Below are 1,251 nucleotides of genomic sequence, written 5' to 3'. Positions count from 1 at the left end.
TGTTTGCTAGATTGGCTGAAGGAAAAGCTCCTCCTTGCCACCATATAATCAATGGGCAATGGGCAAAGTGAGACATTTTCTGGCCAGTTGGGTCAAAGATGGTCTTACAAAGGTAGCCCAGGGAGGATTGATACCGTCAACCATGTTGAGAGGGCATTTGGAGTTTTGCACTCATGTTTTACGGTTGTTCGTGGACCCGCTAAATAATAGGATCTGGACACCTTACGAGAGGCGATGACATGGTGTATGATCATGCACAGCATGATCGTGAAGAATGACTGTGAGTATGCTCTCGTAGGTCTTGAATTTGAAAATATAGGTGATCAAATCGAACGCCACATTAAAAATCGGCATCAAACAACTCATGAAAAACTGAAAAAAGATTTGATTAAGCAATCATTGGCAGTTATATAGGACAACATTGATATTGATGGAGTGTAATATTTAACTTGAAACTGCCGCATTTAAGCATTTTTTTTGCTAAACTGAAACTAAGTATGTGATCGTGCAGATATATGCGGACTTTTTAGAAGAAAAAAATGAGAACGTGCGGATATATGCAGACTTTTTAGCAGAAAAATATGAGCGGATGTATGCCGCTAGCTTTGGATGGCGGACTCTCGCATCAGTGTCCGAGTTGCATACGTGTCCCTTGCCTGTACTCCCTCCATTTCAAAAATAAGTGTCACGATTTTAGTTTGAACTACAAGTCTACTGCACCACGTTACAACTCATGAACTTAAACAGCCATTTCCTCGCTATCAGAAGGCCTCGATCGCCTCAAACCAGAAGACCTCCGCATAAATAGAACCTTGTGTAGTAAAGAGGAAAACACAGGTTATGTAGAAGATCGAGCAAGTGAAGCCTCGTGAAAATTATACAATCAAACAATAGAACCTCTAATCGTACAAGCTCTTCTAAGTAGCGAGCCACTTGTAAATTAAAATAGAAAAAAGTCCATTTTACTCCCCTTAACAAAGTGGGTGGTTCACTTTACTCCCTGATCTATATTTTTGGTTCCTTCTACACCCTAAACAAAACCAAACCGGACGATAAAACCCCCGGCTGGTTTGTCTCCATTGGATGCTGATGTGGCACAGCCAATGGGTGGTTTTGACCGTGGTGGGGCCTACTCGTCAGGTTGGACTGTTACACGCTGCCGTTCCCCGTTGCGTTCTGGATCAGAAAGAGATCGAAATCCCTTTCTTCTTCTCCCCCATGTCGCGGTCGATGGCTCCCTCGGGGCAGCGC

This window comes from Triticum dicoccoides, chromosome 3A, assembly GCF_002162155.2.
Source record: "Triticum dicoccoides isolate Atlit2015 ecotype Zavitan chromosome 3A, WEW_v2.0, whole genome shotgun sequence".
In the NCBI taxonomy this organism is placed as follows: Eukaryota; Viridiplantae; Streptophyta; class Magnoliopsida; order Poales; family Poaceae; genus Triticum; species Triticum dicoccoides.
The sequence above is the reverse complement of the archived record's forward strand: the minus strand, read 5'-3'. Positions refer to the sequence as shown.